This window comes from Pezoporus flaviventris, unplaced genomic scaffold (assembly GCF_033815535.1).
Source record: "Pezoporus flaviventris isolate CSIRO_AGI_PZ_B2104156 unplaced genomic scaffold, CSIRO_AGI_Pfla_v1 ptg000015l, whole genome shotgun sequence".
Classification (NCBI taxonomy): Eukaryota; Metazoa; Chordata; class Aves; order Psittaciformes; family Psittacidae; genus Pezoporus; species Pezoporus flaviventris.
In genome coordinates this window covers 26,571,155-26,590,721 of record NW_026892563.1, presented here as the reverse complement: position 1 = coordinate 26,590,721, position 19,567 = coordinate 26,571,155, and the positions used below count along the sequence as shown (strand labels likewise).

Genomic DNA, 19,567 nt, shown 5'->3' with positions numbered 1-19,567 from the left:
CAGGAGATGCCCATTGCCGCACAAGGCAGGGCAAGAAGCCCTGCTAATTTCCTATTGATTGGCATAAATAAATCTGAAGCAGATACCTGCACTCTTGGCAGATGGGTCTCAGTACGCCTCTCATCCTGTCTTTTCCTCCATGGTATTTTTGTTCATGCTCTGGATCAGCATTATAAGCAGGAAAATGATGGTGATCCATTTGAAGTCAATGAAAACAAAAAACATCCAGCAATTCAGGATGCAATAAAAAGGTGATATCCCCAATCCAGACTCGCAGTGGTGCTTAGCAAAACTGTGCTGTACAAATAATTTAAATGAGCCTTTAGCTCAGCAGAGGAGTCTTGCCTGCTCAGTCAGCTCTTACTGGGTAAAGGCTAACAGCACTGACAGGAGCTTTTAGGCAGCTCAGATAGTCCCTTCCCCCTGCCCTGACCTTGGTACACATTTGGGCTACACTCTACCAACTATACTCTACTGCAGGCATATTTTAACCTTGATCCTTAACTAAATGTGGACTCTTCTGGCAGCAGAGGTGAATCCAGAACACTCAGAACTGGGTTCTAATCTCCATGGAGATACCAGTTTGGAAAACAGAACAATGGGATCGGAAGTAAGATTATTCTTTTATCATTAACAGTCATCTCCTTCAACTAACAGAAAAGTTCAGGGAGCAGCTCTCCTCCCCTGCAGTTGCCTCTGCAGGGAGCACAGGGTCAGGTTACTCTTCAGAGCCTGTCTTAGGAGCTACCTTGGAAGCAGCCTCACCAGCATTCAATTAGTATGACTCCGGCACAATGATGCCACTGAGGCTTCATAGTCTTGTTACAGAAACCATGATGTTCTACTTGGTTTTATTTAGCTGCAAGGGAGATTTAGAAAACAGATAAATGTATCTGCCACAACATACTATGTAAGTGTACAGATAAGTGGGTGAAAATTCAGAGTGAGATTCTTCCTACATAATCAGCATCATTTAAAGCCCTATGACTCCTTCTTCCCTTAAAAGCATGGAAGAGCTAAGTCAGAATATCCACAAACACAAAAAAAATAGTTTTTTGTAACTGGCCATTGTTTGCAGTTACCTAGCTGAGAAAGGGCTGCAAACTTGCAACTTCTCTTACAGAAGTACGACCAGAATTAAGTAACTTTCAGTTATGTTTCTCTCTCCTGGCATAGGTGATGCTTGCATCATTTCCCATGCTTTTGAGTTGGTCATTGAACTTGGTATGACCATGTAGAAGTGTCTACTATCCAGCAAGCACAAAGGAGGCCCAGCTGCCACTGCAACACAAGCAGTGAACCAAATGTTGCCTTTCAGTTATGCCTATATAAATGTAAATTTCATGTCAGTAAACCAACTTTTATTTAAATCTGTACAGCTAAGAGCAGAATCCATCTCACTGCCTATTTTCACAAACATTTTTTATTCTCTACTGCAGATTCTCTCTCTTTTTTTTTCCTTTTTTAATTTTAGTAATTAGGAAGCTCAGTTTTGCAAAAGGCCTTTTCACTTTCTTGTAAATATAACTGAACCAGAGATGATTCTTGCCATGCAGCATACAGTAAGAGGGAGAAGTTACTTACAGAATTAAAGTACCTGGGACAACCAACCTCGCTTTGCCAGGTTACCTATCCCATGAGCTACAGCAATTTGGGTAACACAGTATCTGGGAGCGTCAGAAGTCTCTATGCAAATTAACTCTAATGTACACACATAATAGTTTTTTCAAAATAATTCTACTTAAGTAAATACCTCTGTTAAGGATTTGCCAGTACAGTGCTCAGTAGGAGCTGATAGGAAGTACCCTTGTATCCCCACAGCAAACAAAGACAATCTTGATGGACTGCTGCCTGTAAATTTTGTCTAAACATTTACAGCTGAATTGAGAAACCAGAGGACCCCTTATAAAGTGAACAGCTCCCTTTAGGTGACAGAAAAATTGATCTAAAGTCAACAGTAGAGGCCGCGTCCTGCATGTGGATATGTTCTTGTAACTCCTCCGACATTATAGAATCATGAACATGAAGAACAAATACAGTAATTACTCCAGAGCTACCGTGCCACTGCTGTTGACAAGCAATCATGAACAGTGATTTACAATAGAGAACAATAGAGAAATCTGAAAGCAGAAACTGAAACATGGATTCTGCAAGTGAAAAGGTACACTTTATTGGAAAGAAGGATCCTGTGGCATTTCCAGAAGAGTCAAATAGCATACTAGCACTAACAGTTGCAGTAGTTACATGCCCTGCATATTTTAGTAGATGCAAAGGTGGTCTTTGCAGAAGTCACATCAAGGACTAAAGTAGTATTTTCAGAAAGAAGAGGACTCATAAGGTTTTCACCTTTTCCAGATGGAGGTTCTTTGCCTTTACTCTTTCCAGTGTTTCCAGTTTTTCCTTCTACCCAAAGGCTGTTCTTTCAGAAAGGATTCATCCGCTTATGTCTCCGCTTGTGAAGGGACAGTGTTTCAGCATGTGTGGTAGGTAACACAGCCTGCTTTCTGAACAGGCTTCCTTTTGTCTAAAATGCCTGCAAGATGAGTGATTACTAAAACCTTCATATTAACCTAAATATCACTTGTCACTATAGCTTACTGGATATTTTTAGAGTGTTCTCTTGAAATTTGTGAAAGCATCTTCCAGTGTTAAGAATCTTCCACAAAATGAACGCAGTAATACTGTAATGTGGCACTCTGAGTGGAAAAAAATTTGCTTTCTAAGCACAAAAAAGGTGGCCTGTTTGCCACCTTCAAAACATATGCCTGGCTGTGTCTTGAACCAAGACACCAAACTGCTGCCACATAAGCGATGACATATATCTTGATTTTTCAGGTCTTTCAGACCAGTAGGCAAACAGAGAAAGAAGACTGGACTACATGAAGGGAAACAAAAAGGGTGGCTTAAAAATATTAGACAAACAAAACAAAACTGTTGGAAAGCATTGGGTTTTATCTTGACATTGCACAGGTTTAGTTAGTTTTGTTTTTTTTTTTTTAATCAAATATTAACTGGTTTTGACAATAATTTCTACATATGTCCAAAGTGTCATAAAAAAAGAGAGTTTGAGCTAACACTGCAGTTCAGACACATCATGGGTCCAGATCAGTCTTCAGTTGCTGGGATCTACGGGTCCTGCGGACAACTGTCAGATGACTCTGAAAGCATTTCAGAGTTTAGGAATAAGATCAGGCAAGCTGTGGCTATAAAACTGAGGAAAGGTGTCAGTACTGTTTTAAGTCAGTGTAGATGTGATGTCACTGTGAGACACCATGAGGCAGAAATTCTGTGAGATTTATGTTAGCTGCATCTGACTTTGCAGCCAGTCACTGCTGGCAACTTTCCCTGGGATGTTCAGTCATTGTTATGCAGACCACTTGCTTTTCCTCATCTACAATTACAGTTGTTAGGGAACTTTTAATGAATACATTTTAAATCAAAGACATTTCCCTTGGGATCCTGCTTGAACTCTTGGTGCTTTACTCACTGAGCTCCTCAGTTCAGTAGACAGACTCTGGGGAGTGCTTCTGTTGTCTTGGCCCACAGACAGCCTACAAAGCAGATTTGTTTCTTCTAAAGTCAGAAATATCAGGAGCCTTACAGATCCTGGCAGCCCTCTCAGGAAGGATTTTCAAATTCCTTGCCCCAATAGCCTAGAAATCAGAGAATCACAGATGCTCCCCTCTATCTCCTGCCATCCCACTACATGAAAGGGAACAAGGAAGTCCCAGCTTCTGTGGCAAACCCAGGGGCTTTTGGAATTGGAAGCCTGCACTCTCTTATTCTGCCTCAGTTCTAATTTGTTGAAATTGGCAAGCCAACATTTTTCAGATTGCTGTTCTGTGGGGAGCTTCATAATTATCTTTCACTCTAGTTTGGAATGAAAACAGAATTGCAGAATTTGCTGATTTGTAAATCTCTTTCTGCCCCTGGTTTGGGAAGTGTCAGAATTATGTCTTTGGAAGGACAACTGGCAAATACGAGCCTGAAACACAAGTAATTAATAATTGTCTGAAGATATTACAGTGGCTAGTCTGAAGAGGAAAAGCCTCTGACAGATTAAAACATATGCATTTCAAAAAACGTCCTTAACTTTTGCCATGAGAATAGAAGAGATTTAAGGATAAAAACAATATTAAAACTATAGTGGGGGAAAAAAAAAAAAAGGATGTGGAGATTTGCAAAAGTATATCTAATATGATCACTGTTACAGCACACTTCGCCTCACCACTTTAGCACTTTTTTAGGCATCAGTTTGAAATTTTGAAGATGCAATATTTGGCTGTTGAGCTGACTAAACTGAGCAAACCCAGCTTTTCTTAAGGAACAGGAAGAGGAGAGAGCAAACAAACAAAAAATCCAACCCATGCTTTTGACTATGAAATAATTTCTTACACTCACATACCAGAAACCAGAATTCAGAGAGCCTCAATTAGATTATTTTATCTACCAGCATCTTTAAGATGAAGTCAAAGGCAACAAAGGGACAGCCAAGATGATTTAAATGATGGGCAAAAAAAACAGAATGCAGATCTGACCATTCTGATATTTGTGGTCTAAAACAATTCTATTCCCATGCATGTGGTTAAATTCTATACTGTGGACTTCAAACATCCTTTTCTTTGTTTTTTTTCATCAAAGCAAAAAAGTTAAGGATGAAAGATGCTCCACTTCAGAGTAAGCACTTATCTGATTAGTACATTTTATAGTCATGCCTGCTGAAAGGGAATAGAAAATGTAATTGCCAGTGTAAAAAAGAGAAATAATCCATGGTTGGGATCCAGTCCATGGACCTTTCTTCTCCCCTTAGTTGGTAAAGCAATTGTGATTGTTACTATTTCTTACTTTCAACTAAGCAAGCTACTTCTTTTGGAAAAATTGTTTGTGCTTACTACATGTTTACCATGTTTCCTTGCAGGTTTCACCTATGCAGGATGGTCAGATTCACATTTACTAATACTTGGGTTGATCGGTGTTTTCAACTATGGGAAGAAAAGCTTTTTCAACTATGGGAAGAAAATATTCATGCTATTCTAGTGTTAAACAAAACCACCCCCCCCACCCCCCACCCCCACTTATTCATACTTAGGACAGATTTTTTTTTGCTATGCCTGGAGGCTCAGCTGCATCTAATGGTTTGTCTTGCTACATGTTTTATCCCTGAACACAATATGGCCAATTGTCAATATCAAATCTGCCAGTAATTTATCTTGTAAAAAGCAGAACACCCAAACTTAATTATTAGAAACAATAGCGCATTTGTAGACTAATGAAGTATGTTTGATTAGTTTATCTGTTTGTCCTGTTCTTCAGCTGTCTTCAAGGAAATCTTGATACTGTAAGTTTGCTCATTTGTAATTACTGCTGTTTTGCAGGTGGATTTGCAGCATCTTTGTTCAAAATTGGTTTTAGATGTCTTATATGAATGTAATCACCAAGAAACAAACAAAACCCCCCAAAACCAAGGGAGGCAAGCTCAATATGTAGTTACAGTTGTGCTCAAAAATGGACCTTGATTGTCTACAGTAATGTAACAGTTGCCCCTGGTAAGTCACTTGTGATAACATGTGAAACATTTTGTGGTGTGCAAGCAGGCATGGGTGTGGGGAGATGACAAGAAGGAGCTCCCCAGTGAAACTTTGAATTGGGAAATGACATGACTCAGATTTTCAAGGATTCCAGACAACTGCAGAAACATGTTCCTGGGGTGACCTAGTAAGTGTTTGTCACAGTCCGTCAAAGTCCCTTTCACTCTCAAGAAGGAAATAACTGGAATACATTGTTAATGCAGACAGCTACACAAATAATAAACTTTTCATTGCTTGAATTACTCAATGAGTGTAAAGTTGCACTGATGATTTCTTCAAATGAAAATGCCTTCAGGAAACAAGAGTGGTCTGGTCTGTGCCACTTGACCCAGCTGGCTTCTAATACCAGTAGTGAGAAGTCCATAAAGTTTTGAACACCATCTCCATAGCACTAGAAGCTTTCAGTGTGCTTCTTATCAGGTGTCCCCAGCCACCCCTCCTCAGGAAAGGAGGAACTACAATGAACTGAAAAAAAAAAGCCAACCAGAAGAGTTTGTTTCTCTAACACAGCCTTGGTACATTGCCTGGCCAGCACAGCTTCACAGCCCAGGTATTTCTGTTCAAACTTGGATCTCCCAGCACCATCTACAGCAGATGACCGGTCCACACTGGCCAAAGGTTAAAGGAACTAACTGATGTTAAATCTGAAACTCAAGTTAATAGTCCTGGGTATTAACATTCTCCCTCTGTCTGTGGAGTGGAAGCTCTGAAGGTTTCTACACTGTGAGTGGCCACATTTAAAAAACAGTTACAGCTGCCTGGAAAAGCCTTAAGCTTTTACTGATCTGTTTTATCCACTGGATCATGCTTTAGCTCTCTGCAAAGCCACAGGACACAATCAACTACACACACATAAGGAACCACATGCATACACCCACTATTTCTTCTCCTCCTTTTGTTATGGCCATTTGGGGTTTTAAATCAGACTCACGATTAAGGTAAAGTTGGTATGCCACAAATTTCTCAGCAGTTGAAGGTAAAGCTAACAGAGAAGTCTATTAAAGCTATTCTAGTCCAGCATTTCCACAAATGAAGAGCTATACTCACTATAGCACCAATTTGTTCCAATTTCGGTTGTCTGTTATTTAATCGTATGTGAGCCACAAACTACCTCTAATCTTGGGTGGCCACTTTCCCTGTGGATGGCCTTTCAGTAGCCCTGTTCTCTTCCTCTCACCATGCTTCCTCCTTTCTGCTCTGAAGCACACCCATTCTCATACTTCAGTTTTTCTCCTCAGGCATCTTATCTTTCAGTATCCTCCCACCGTTTTTTTTTAACCCTCCTTACGAAAAGAATAATATAAAATTGGACAGAAACCAGAAAAAAATATGCCGATAAGTTCAGCTTTGGTGCTCCAGCTGCTAAAGGGCAGTCAGTCCATGGGACCTGGCTAGAGCCAGTCCAAATTAACCACCTTGAGAAAGCATATAGTGTAGACACTGGGCCTTTAGCACTGTTTAGCTCCACAAATCAATTCCTATTGCACAGTGCTACTCACTAATACAGACATAGCCATAGTCACCTTGAGGTAAGATAGATCCATATATGCACAAGTATGCAAGTACTGCCTCCATAACTTCCTCTTAGTGAGGACAACAAGGCCTCATCGCCTCCATTGTCTGGAGTTCTTCCAGTCTTTTATTAATAAATGCTTCAAGAACTGGCAATTAATTTAATTCCCTTTTATTTCAAAAGTGATTTTCACTGAAACAGTATTTGAAAATTGGCAGCCAGCAAGGCTTGTACAGACTCACTTCTGTGAGTCAGTGAGTAGAAAATATGGGTTGCTGTGCCCCTCTAAGCACTTCTTGCTGGAAAAGAAGCATGTGACCATAGCACACTCTTGTTTTTCTTACCAGATAAAATTTCCTGCTGATTTCATAAGCATCTCCTTCCTCTGCTTTGTAGGCTTTTGAAACTGTGAGGACAAATGCCCTTTTCTTAGTTAACATGCAAATAGAGGATAGCATGAAAATAAGGCTTCTAGTGTTCAAACATAATTGTCACATGCAAGTTTGAGAAATATGGTTAAGTATCACACAAAAGGATACTCTTTCTTAGAGTTTCTTTCTTAGTTGGGCTTGTGTGTGTTTGGGTTTGCCTTGTTTATTTTTAAATTATTATTTTGCTGTTATATTTCTCATTGTTGCTTACAAAGTTTCATTAGGGTTTGCAGTCATGAGAATTTTACACAAAGTCCCTTCCAGCTACAGGTGCTATTCCTGCAGTATCCTGTAATACCACTCAGAACGTTTCTAGTCAGTGAAACGTAAGTATCAATAAGTTATTTCATCCACATAATATTCCCAGAGATACTTTGCCATTATGAAATATTTCATTGTAACACTGGACATTCGACAGTAGGCATTAAGTCAGGAAGATTCCCAGCTCCTGAAGGAGTGGACCAAACACACCTCCTCTAATTGTAATATTTGAAGTCTTACAAAAAGTACCAAACACAGCATTGCTTCTGCAAAAAACCTGGAAAAATTTACCTTTAGGCAGCAAACCATTCCCAAAACCTATGACTGAGAAACCTATGTCTTTGCACAATTCACAATTGTTCCAATCTTTTATTGTTTCTTCTGGCAATCTTTGCATCTTGATCAGTGTAACTTTCCTCATAGCCTGAATGGGAAAGAATGAATTCTTTATGACAGATTAGTTTTCCACCTTCTGTTAAAAATTTACCTGGGATACAGGCCACTTTCTTCTGGCATTAGAAATAATATGGTTACCTGCTGCTTATTCTTCCCATTGCAGAGGACAGATTATGCCAAATAGGCTCAGCAGTCAGTAAGGTCCCTATGTCACTTCAGATTGCTTGTGAGATCTAGCATTATGTATCAATAAATGCTCCCAGATTAGGCTATGCCTAGGAGTGTAGATATCCTCAGGCTTGGACATGAATTCTGCTTACCAAAAGGGAGAACTAAGCCCTACCTACTGAGTCTGAGTATCTGAAAAGTTGCACACAGCCACAAACTGGTTGTGAAAGTCACACAGGCTCAAGAATAAGACAACCTCCTCTCTCCCTTACATAGGTCTTTTCCCTGATTTATACAAACACATAGGTGCAAATAAACTGTGAAAAAGTGACCAGGAGACCTTGCATTCTAGTCTCTGCTTTGCTGGGGGCTCTGATTCTACCTGATTTCAAGTCTCCCCATCCATAAAACTGCAGCCTTCTCTATCATGTTAACTGCTTTGCTAATTACTGTTCTTATACTATAATTACTACTATTTTAATTTCCTTTTGTCCAGAAGGAACTAAAGCAAACCCTAAACCCCATACCCAAACCCAAGGAGGATCTTAACTCAGATTAAGACAGTCATTATGCCAGTGTAACTTGGGCCAGTTGCAGTAAAGTTTACAGACAAGACCATAGTTAAACAAAAGAAGCTTACCCCAAGTTCTATGTGGAATTGCTCTGTCCTCACTGTTATTTTAGATGAGTGCCAACATAATTTCATCACATGCAACATTCTGGTGTATAAGCGTATCTTATATCTTTTGGCCAACAATAATAGGATGATGTAGGCACACAAATTTCAGTTCAGTAAGGAGAAATAGGTTAAGGTATATTAGTCTAATTAATCTTCTATAGTCTGATTTGGTTTAACCTGCACACTGGGGAATGGGAAGAAAGTGTAGATATAGTCATGGTACTCCTTTTCTATATAAATAAGGCTCACATGCCTCCAGGTCCCAACCTTGAGCTCAGAACTTCAGCACTTTTGAGTATGTGGCCACTGGCATGATAGATTGTAGACCTACTGTAAAGTGCACACAAGCTAACTGCCAGTTCCCTCTGCAAGCTGCAGTGGAGAGGAGAGTCTGACAGAGGTTTTGTGTTTTGCATTTTACATTTAAGAACACATGGCTTTTAGGCTACACTGAGGCCATCAATGAGCTTCTGGAATCAGTTCACTCAAACTCCATTTTGAATGTCATAAATGTTGCTGCTCACAGAGGATTAGCCATCAAGATTAAATTAAAAGGAGGATGGTTACATTCTGTAATTCTTTATGGTTCTCAGCAACATTCACTTTTATTCTTCCAGTGTCATGAGAGTGCCTGAATCATGGTTGCTCTTTGCAAGCCCTGCTTTGACACACCTGTAGCCCCCTCAGAGAAACATGGGCATTCCATTAAGGAATCATGCATTCGCACACAAGCATGCTGATCTAAGAAATGGTTTGCCCCCACATGCCACAAAATGTGATCTCCCTATGGCTATAAAGAAGATTCACTATCATTCCTTGAAAACACAGAAACAAGAGGGTCTATCCACATTCTTAGTAAGAATCACTAGAAATGTCATCTTTCCCTGGTGCTGAAAAGCAATTTAAAAGGACAATAATGTTACTCCATGTCACTAAATAATGTAGTATCTGGTGTTTCTTCCTGAAGGCTAACTCACGCAATCCCATGACTACAGATGACCTTCAACTCCCTTGATAAAAATAGTCTTTCATCAGCCTGGTTACAGATCCAAAGCCAAAAAAAATCTGAGTCCCTGAGCAAGACAGCAAATAGAGATGAACCCCAAGTTATCATATATTTTAAATGAAACTTGTGACTTTGAGTCATCTTTGAACAGCTGGCTTGGGCAACAATGCATCCCCTAATCTTTCCTTGTGCTTTGCTGATAATCAGTGTCCAATCAAAAATTTTACTGAATAGGCAATATAATTTTAAGATAATTGTATGGAAAATATTGTACCTTCTGGCATGTTTGCATGGACATCGCAGAAGTCCTGATTTCCAATTGCACACTGCAGAGTTACAATGCCTGATCATAGAATCAACTAGGTTGGAAAAGACCTTTTACGTGCAACCATTGCCCTAGCACTGCCAAGTCCACCATTAAACCATGTAATTGAGGGCCTCATCTACATGTTTTTTGAACACTTCCAGGAACGGTGATTCCACCACTGCCCTGGGCAGCCTGTTCCAATGCCTGAGCACCCTCTTTGTGAAGAAATTTTTCCTAATACCCAGTCTAACCCCCCCTCCCCTGTACAGTTTGAGGCCATCACTTCTTGTCCTACCACTTGATACCTGGGAGAAGAGACTAACCCCTACCTCATTACAACCTCCTTTCAGGTAGTTGTAGAGATGTTTCATTTACTCAAATGGGATTTACATCAAGTATCTTTTCTCCATCTCACTGTTTTTATTTTATTTTGTGAGGAACTGCTGTGTGTGGAACAGAGTAGCTACTACAATGACTGGTCCGCTGCTCAAATAATGAAGATTGAGGTGTAAAGATTAAATTCCTACAATCAGCTCTGCAAGATTTGAAACATGGCTCTGATGAGATCAGAAGCAGACAAACTATATCCCTTAGTTATGACTACTATTAATATCTAGAGTATTGCATAGGTCATAAGACACTCAGATCCAAACCCCTATAATTTTACACGCTACCTAAATGCAGAACAGGAAGACTGGCTGAGGCCCCAGAGTGCTTACTACCTAATGATTCATGCAGTCAGTTTTAGATACTCAAGTTGAATCACATTATGCTAGTTTTCAGAAGTCCCAAGAGGAAGTAGCTCTCAGCAGTAAGAACCAGGACTGCAGCTCCCCAGCATTCTTCAAAGAAGAGGCTCAAGAAGCAAACAAACTCCATGTAAGACCCTGTGGCCAGCATTTCTGATTGGCAATATTTTTCTAAAGCATTATGGTCTGCCAGCAGGAAACTAAGCTGTTTTAATAGGGCCCAGCACATAGCAAATCTCCCAGATATGGAAGCTTACAGCATTAACAAATGTTCTGAGAAAACTGTTAACTGTAATGTGAAGCAGAACTCACCTGCATTCTCTAAAGGGTTCATTAATCATTGCTCAGTGTTTTACAGCTGGTATGACTTGACCGACATGCCTCAAGAGGACTAATAAAAAAATCTGAATGACCAGTTTATTCTCAACTAAAGTACCCCATCTATTATGCAGGATGTTATAATAAAATGACAGGACCCATGAATACAAAAAATATTAAAAAATAAGGGCACAAAGCAGCATGAGTCCCAAACTGCTGCTATTTAATTTCATGCCAGCACTAAGCGGTACAATAATATGCTAAAAGTTGGGGTGAAGGGTTTTTACCAGCTCTGCAGAACATAATGTATCAAGCAGAGAGTATCTGGTACAGATCAGTACAAAGCCACTTCTCTAAGGGGAAGACAGGCAATTACCACTATTTCCCAAGGGAATATAAAGTGCAATAAACCTGAAGTCGTGAAATCCTACTCAGTGCCTAATACAGTCCTATTTTGTCACTGAAGTCAACTAGGCCTTCTTTTCAGTTGAAAGACAAGTTTAACACATGAAAACCAGCTATGTAATCCCTCTGTTCCTTCAATAAGACTTTTATAAGGATTTGCAAAGAGATGCTCCACTCTACTGTATCATCCCATGCTGAGTCTGGAACCTACTGGAGGCTTTGAATTCTGTTATTGAATTTGTGTCCTTTCTTTCATTTAGGACTCCAAGCCTATCTGAGATTGTGGTCCAAGACTGAATTTTGTTTCAGTTTTCATGTACACAGAAAAGAGGCCAGCATTTCTTGTTTAAATGCTGGGTATTTTGCTTCCGGTTTCAGTAAAGCTAATTATTCAGTATGTTTAGTGGGTCTATTTTAGCCTCAGATATCCCATGTACTCACCTACTTACGCATTTCAATTGCTCACATTACAGTGCCAGCATAACACTGTTTGCAGTACAGGCATGTGAATTGGCTGTCTTCTGCAACTGATACGTCTTCACAGGTGCTCAGCAAACATGGCAATTGAAGAACTGGAGCTTACATGAGGGTCTAAATGCCTTGCCAAAGAGTCTTGGGAAGATACGCTTTTTCAGCAAGTGTACCTAACTTGCTTACATATACTCTAAGTTATGCATCCACGGTTTTAAAAACAGAGGTCACAAAGCAAAATAACTCCTGCATGGAATTAGCTAAATAGGTTGTCACTCAGTCACATACATTTTGACACTAACAAGGAGGAAGCTTTGATTTTCTTCTCTCTGCCAGGGCTACTACTTTGTCAGTTCTCCTTAGCACTCTAATTAGTTACCCTGTGGTATTGTTTAAACAAAAAGTCAAGCTGACTCTTCAACAGAAAAAAAAAGTCTCTAGGCATACAGTTAACAAGGAAATACATCTTACAATTTCCTTTGATAAAAGTAACTACTGCTGTATTAAAACTTAAACAGGGGAAGTTTAGATTGGATATAAGAAGGAAATTCTTTCCTGTTAGGGTGGTGTGGCACTGGAATAGGTTGCCCACGGAGCTTGTGATCCATCCCTGGCAATGTTCAAGACCAGGTTGGACGAGGCCTTGGGCGATATGATTTAGCATAAGGTGTCCCTGCCCACGGCAGGGGGGTTGGAACTAGATGATCTTAAGGTCCTTTCCAACCCTAATTATTCTATGATTCTATGATTCTATGTTTAGAAAGCAATTGTGGGGTTTTTTTAAGCAACATTAATGTTGCCAGCAACATTTCCCTAAATACATCTGGCTTCCTCTGAAAATTGTGCCATGGATTTAACAAGCTTTGTGCCTCTAAAGCTTTCTAGAACCTGTATCTTCGTTTTCACAGGAGAGAGGCAGTGTGCATTGCTCCTCCATGTATTTGGTCTGTTGCCTTTCCTCTAATTTCAGTGCTCTTTCAAGCTCTTTCAGATGAGCAGAGATGCAGAAGGAATCAAAATAACAAGCTAGATGTTTTCTCATGTTTAGATTTATCCCTAGTTGACTAACAACTGGAAAATGCATCCCAATTTCTGTTTGTGGCTTCAATTGCCTATGTGATACAGAATATGACTTCTAACATATCTGGTGCAAATGCAACAGCATATGTGGGTCTTTTAAGCATCCTAAAGAGTCAATCAGCTTTCAAAGTAAGACACAGACGAGTCCCTGGCAGACATAAAAACCCCACAGACCAAGGAAATGCAAGAAAGATAAGCTTGAAAGCAGCTCTGAGGTCAACACTTCCTCCTCTCCACCCTTTTCCTGCCACCACAGAAAAGCACAACTGTCTGACATGAAGGTTAAAAGTGTTTTTCAGCCACCCAATTCTCAACAAAAATCAGAGACCGATTCTGTGATGTTTGCGCCTGAGGTTGGACACTTGAGGAGTGGGAGGCACCAGCAAAGTATAGCACCATCCAGAAAGGCTTTTTGGCATTGGTGCTAAACCACTATTTTTTTATTGCATGGCAATAAAATACTGTTACCAGCTCTATGTAACTACATAGCATCAATGGACCCAAATGGGGTAGGTACTTAAAATCCAGCGGCTGATGCTCAGACTCCTCTTATTTTAAAAGAATAGCCAATAAAGGAACATCTCTGCATCCTTGTTTTTCAGAAAGATGTGTATTTTGGGTTAAGGTACAGCTGGAATTTCTAGCTGATCTTAAGGACAGTTCTTCAATAAAGCATGAGAAAGATAATACAAATAGAATGACAAAATTTGTATGTATTACTGAGTAAGTCATCTCTGTTTCTATCTTTTGCAGAAGCAACTGGAGTATTGCCTGGAAGGGATGAGAATGTCAGACATTGCTCTGCAGACCCTGGAAAAGCAGTCATGTGGGACAGAGAGCAGGAAAAGGGAGAAACAAGAAAAAATGTGTCAAAGTCAACATGTCTGATGCAAGATGAAACTTTTCCAGTATCAATTTAATAGTTTATAATTTGTCCTTTTCTCTGTAGGACAGCTTATATCCATTATAGTACCCTATTCTAACAATTTCATCAGAAATGGCTAAAGGTTCACTCTCTAAAGAAAACAGGGCTTACACCTTGACAAATAAAGCAAGTAGTGAGTTGCATGTAATTTTCAAAGAAGGCTTAACATACATACAAGACCTTACAGTTCTCCAGCTCTCTATCATGGGACTCTTTGTGTAGTCAATGATGCATTCTACAAAAGTGTAAGTACCTTCTGATGGTAAAGTCAACAAGAGTGCCAATCTTCAACCTCTGCCCTTGGTTATCTATCAGAGTGAATCTGAAGCAACCCCACAGTGTTCTGCAAGTTCCTTCAAACACACAGACAAACCCAAAGTCAGGGTCTACCCCGAGCTGGAAATAAGACAGATCAGTACTTCCTGCTCCATGAAAGAAAAGCTCAATAAACTGACAAGATAGTCACCTTCATTTACATCCTGAATTGTCACCAGGCACCAAACAGTACATATTTTAGTACTGGTAACTAGTTGGAAGGAATTACTGTAAGACACTTATGAGAAGTTGCCCTTTTAATCTCTTTTTTCAAAGTAATTGCCCATATTGACATGCCATGTTGCTCCTGCAGAAGCATAGAGCAGTGGTACTGCTTTCACTCTGAACCTTCTGCTTTCTGTTTCTGGCAAGCATCCTAGATTTTGTAATTTAATATTCCTGCCAAAAGCACTGGAAACATTTGAGATGATACTCATATGATTAAGGACAAACTGTGGATTACATTCTTGGCATTGGTCTACACTGGAAGCCTGCATTTTTCTTGCTGTTCCTGAATATTTGTGAGCTAACCAAATAAGACCACAGCAGAATTAAGAATTTCTTCTCAAACCACCCCAGGATCTAACACAATCCTGCTCTTAGTCTAGGGAAAGTGTTTAGGTCCATTAGATGCTCATTAACCTTGCATATTAACAAAGTAAGAACAGGTTGTGGTGTGGCTGAGGACATGACTTCTACATTTTTTCTTCACACTAGAAATGTGTGCTCAGCCATGAATCCTGCTCCTGTTTTACACATGTAGGAGGTTGGTAACATAAGGACAGCAACAGTGAATCAGACCAAATCTATAAGGAGACAGACTCCCTCCTCTGGCAGTTGCCAATATTGGGTACTTTGGAAAGGAGTACAAAAAAACAGGGCAAGAGTGACTCTTCCTCTAATACACACTAGTGAGATCTGGTGATTTGCTGTTCAGGAACAGCCAGAGCCAGAGGCTGGTTTTGCATCTGTGCATTTAAAAGCCTGTGATTTTCTTCAGTTCCTTTTGAGCCCATTCATACTCCTGTTCCCCATAATAGCCTGCGTCCATCAGTCTATACCATGCTGTGTTAAAAAACAAAACAAAACAAATTGCCTTTGCTTGATTTAAGCCTGCTGCCTGGTAATTTTGATAGGCATCCTGACTTCTTGTCCTGTGATAGAATAATCCCCTCCCTAACCACCCATGGACCACATGTTGAATACCAGGTCATAGGCAGTGGGACCATTATCATCCCTATGTGTTCCATGACCCTCTGATGAGGCAGAGGCTGGATTTAGGAGTACAGAAGGAAACTGAGACAAAACAAAGAACATAGGTTTTATCTTTTGCTTCACTATACCCACAAATTATAGGGAAAACTTTTAGGGGGAGGGGAAAAATACATTGAATCTCAACAGCTTCTGAACTTACCAAATAATAACCAAAGCCTTCAAAAATCCAGTAGGTCTCCCTTGCAGAATAAGCACAGGGGTTTGTTCTTTAAACAAAGAAACTGCTCAAGATAATGAATGACAGCTGTTAGAATTCACCTCCCAGGACTTCCAAGAAGGGCTGGAAAACATGCTAGCTCAGACATTTTTCAAGATCCAAAGACCTCAACACTGCAAAAGTCAAATAAATGTATAAAACTGCTTGAATGCAAGCTGTACCTTACTGAGTTCATGGAGAACTTGTCAAAAAAAAAAAAACTATACAAGAAATTGTACAGCAAAATGAACAGTTTAAGTAATTTGTCTTTTACAAAAGTGCAACTGAAATAACTCAGCTACAGATAGCACACACAAAACATTGACTTTAAATTAGCAAGATACCAGGTTTAAAATCATAAGAATTTAAGAACCTTGCCTATTTCCTATATTGTAAGATTATTATTCCAGAAAAGGCATATGCTCATGCTTTCCAGAAGCCCCAGAATCATCCAGGATATAATATTGCTGTAATCCTGTGACAAAACTGCCCTGAAAATGTAACAGGAATGAGTCAATATGTTTTTAGAGCAGTATCTTCCACAATTCCACAGACTAAGAGAGTATTAATAAATATACATGTTTGTGAATTATCTAGAGAAATGCTACAGCTGTATTAAAAATAACTCAGTTTTCTGTTATACTGGATGGTTCAAAAAATGCTCCACAAGGTTACAGGACTTGATGCACAGTTCTAGGATAGGTTAATATTGTAGGTCCAATATCCTTTCCTTTACTTCTTATAGCTAAATACAAAATGAGAAAGAAATGGATCACAGCAATAGAGAACAGTCACACTGATACCAGGGAGACGCAACAAAACAACTATTCATCTAGTGCATGATGTCTGTATCCTCCACCTACCCCAGTTAATAGATGTAGTGCCTTATTTGTTTAAGACAGAGACTGCAAAAACTTGGATTAAAGCCCCATTTTTAAATGCATTTTGATACTGTGCAGCTCAACTCTATAAACTACGAGACAGCCTAACTCAAGAATCAACAAAGGCAGTAGGGCTCAATGTCCCATGGTTTTCACATGACCACTTGTTTTAAAAATAAAAGCCATCCTCTTACTTTTGCCTTTGATAGGTGAAAATAAGAGAACTTCTTCAAGACTGCCTAAGAAATTTAGAGAGCAAAATTCTGTTTCTCCAGGAAGCAGGCACAGCGCTGTTGTGACTGGTCAGTATCTCACCTTAATGGAGAATGAGGCAGTCTAGAAGAAAGGAAAAGCCTGAAACTTGTGGGAGAGGAAAAGTTGCAGGAGTTTTCTACAACTAAGAGTAGAAAATAGCTCCCTTGTGAAAAGTAAACTCAGGATAACCACCCTAAAGACTTGTGTTTCTACAAGAAACAAAGCCCTTGGGGAAAATCAGTGATGAGCATGTGATAGTCTAGCGAGGGACTTTCAAGGCAGTTTTGAAGAATGGGGGAAGGATGGCACTGAGACAGGGTTCTCAGGTTTATTACACTGAAAAAGAATGAAATTGAAGTACTTAGAAGGGGAAGATAATGCAGTGCTGAGATCAAATATTGTCTGGGACACTCTGTTTCATTTAGAAGCTGAAAAGACAATGAAATCCCACAGAACTCATGACGAGGCATGCTCTGGCAAGAAGGCAGAGTTATAGAAAATAGACAAAAAACGTCTGATGCTGCCGTGGTGTGGCTGCCCTACAACCTCCTACACCATATCAGCATTTCTGAGATCTTTGGTAAGGAGTCATAAAGTTCTTGGCAGACACTAGTATCAGTAAGAAATTGATTCAATAACGCTCACCTGCTCCTAACGGGTTTTCAATTGAAAGCTCTCTAACAGGCTTTCAATAATGCTTGCCTACTCCTCCAATCCATTTCAGTCCTTGCAAGCCACACCACACCCAACAGGGCTCCCCCCAGAGTAGTTCAGCCCACCTGCGAAAACTAACTTTAAAAAACATTAGTGTTTTCCAAACTAACTGTCACAAAATGCCCTCAGAAGCTTCTGCTTAAATCACGACACCTTGCTGTCTGCTCTTGCCCAAAGGACCCCATCTGTATGGTGGTGGCTCCACCTCTCCACTCCAGCACAGTCCCTAGAGTCCCTGCTCATGGTCTTGCCATTAAAGAGCCCAGCCTCATCTTCAGTGTATTTCTGCTTTGGTGGCATTGCCCCGTCCACAGAGCTAGACCCACCTGAGATAAAAGATTAAGAAACTCACACAGCAAAGGAAGTGAAAGTTGTGATTCAATAGATGATGATTTTTCTTAGGCAAGACTAAAATCAGAGTGTTGCCAAGGCATTTATTGACTGGTCGTTTAAGGTGCCATTTTTTCAAATGAGACTTGAGAACAGGCAGTAAAAAACATTTGTTTCTTTGCTTTATTTCTCAGAGTCTTGAGAGAAGAAAAAATTGCTCAAGACAGTGGGTTACTTTAGAAATTCACTAACCTGTTGATGAGCATCTCCAGTGTTTCATTTGAGAAACACGTGCATTTCATGGGCAAGCAATGTGTTCCTGACACACATATGGCACGTGGTGACAGTGGTCACCACATAAGGAATTAGTGAGCTAGGATTTTCCACCCTGGTAAAGAGACATCTTCCTGAGTCCTGACGGCATGGATAGGAACAACTCTTCACTGTCTCCTCAGATATGCAAGAACTAGTAGCCATCAATGAAGCTATGAGAAGCTGGTTTCTAGACAAGCCCTAGAGACCACAATGCTACTTGCAAGAGGATTTTCTAAGAGGCAGAAAATTCTCAAGGGAGAGTGAATGAGCATTTACAAGAGAGATCTACTGATAGTCACTAACTAGACCACACCAAGTCAGGAAATCCCTAAAATGAAAGCACAATCTGGGAGAGAATCCAGCAGAAGTATCACACCTGTGTCTGCTTTTGGATTTGGCTTACTTTTAGTCAGCCAGCTCTGTTTGCACTTGGTGCAACACTACCAATCTGTTCTTGTGCACATTACAAGGGTTGAATCCCTCCCCTCAGCACCATTCCTGCCCCGGAAGATGTGGGAAGTCCCACCAACCCACCCCTAACTATGCTTCTTGTGCAGTAGAAGCACTTGTACAAAAAACAGATCCCCTTGCTGAGTTTCTCACCATTCTGCTCTGAGAGGATCTCACACCTGCTCTCTCACCATCTCTTCTTGCAGCTGCACATCTGCAGCTTTTTCTCTTGGCAGCCCCATGACCACCCAGTAAGGTCTACAAGGTAGGCATGGAGAATCACAGGCTGAGGGATTTCTAGACTGTTGAAGAGCCTGGATGAGGCTTGCTTCTCCACACACTGACTAAGCTCCTCAATGGCAGTGGCACCTTCTCCTGGAAGAGACCCATGGCTAACATTCATCATGGCCTGAGCAGGGGGTAGACCACAGCCTGAGCAGACCCATCAATGTTAGTCTCCATGAAGCCACTGCAGCCACCCCACTGTCCCCATGGAGCACATTTGCTTCCTTACCTACTGGCCTGTGAGGAAGGCAGAG

The 19,567-nt window shown here is 40.3% G+C and overlaps 1 long non-coding RNA gene across 1 annotated transcript; it reads right to left on the bottom strand.

Annotated features, from left to right (window-relative positions):
- Positions 1-7,256: 7,256 nt before the first annotated feature.
- LOC133269169 (uncharacterized) lies at positions 7,257-8,735 on the bottom strand. Its single transcript, XR_009743348.1, has 2 exons — positions 8,085-8,735; positions 7,257-7,507 (listed from the first exon to the last, which is right to left on the bottom strand). It is a non-coding gene; the product is annotated as an uncharacterized LOC133269169 (long non-coding RNA).
- Positions 8,736-19,567: the final 10,832 nt, after the last annotated feature.